We start from the raw sequence: 382 nt of genomic DNA, 5'->3' as shown, positions 1-382 counted from the left end.
ACATCATGTCACCGTGTGCTCCAACAGCTCCATCATTCTTTCTTTATCTTCTTATTTCCTTGGAAAACCTGCACAAACCAGTGGTGTTTGTTGGTGCTACAGCGCCTCCACCTGGAGGAGAGGAGCAATGACCATCATCACACCTGTCGATGCAACACACAGCAAACTCAGCTTTTTCTCTACATTACTGAATGATCCTGATGGAGAGAAAAGAAACCTCAGAGCACTGTCTACACATTTATGTTTTATTTCTCCAATAAAATAACTGTTCCCACATTAAGTACATCAGAGTCATTAACACTGTTGTTGTTCTACCTTGTTGTAAGCTTGTTGTTGAGTGAGTGATATCAGCATAAAGTATGAACAGTAGGGAGGAAACAAC

This window comes from Seriola lalandi, unplaced genomic scaffold (assembly GCF_002814215.2).
Source record: "Seriola lalandi dorsalis isolate HSWRI2012SDOR001 ecotype SW California unplaced genomic scaffold, Sedor1 jcf7180002054795, whole genome shotgun sequence".
Taxonomy (NCBI): Eukaryota; Metazoa; Chordata; class Actinopteri; order Carangiformes; family Carangidae; genus Seriola; species Seriola lalandi.
The sequence above is the reverse complement of the archived record's forward strand: the minus strand, read 5'-3'. Positions refer to the sequence as shown.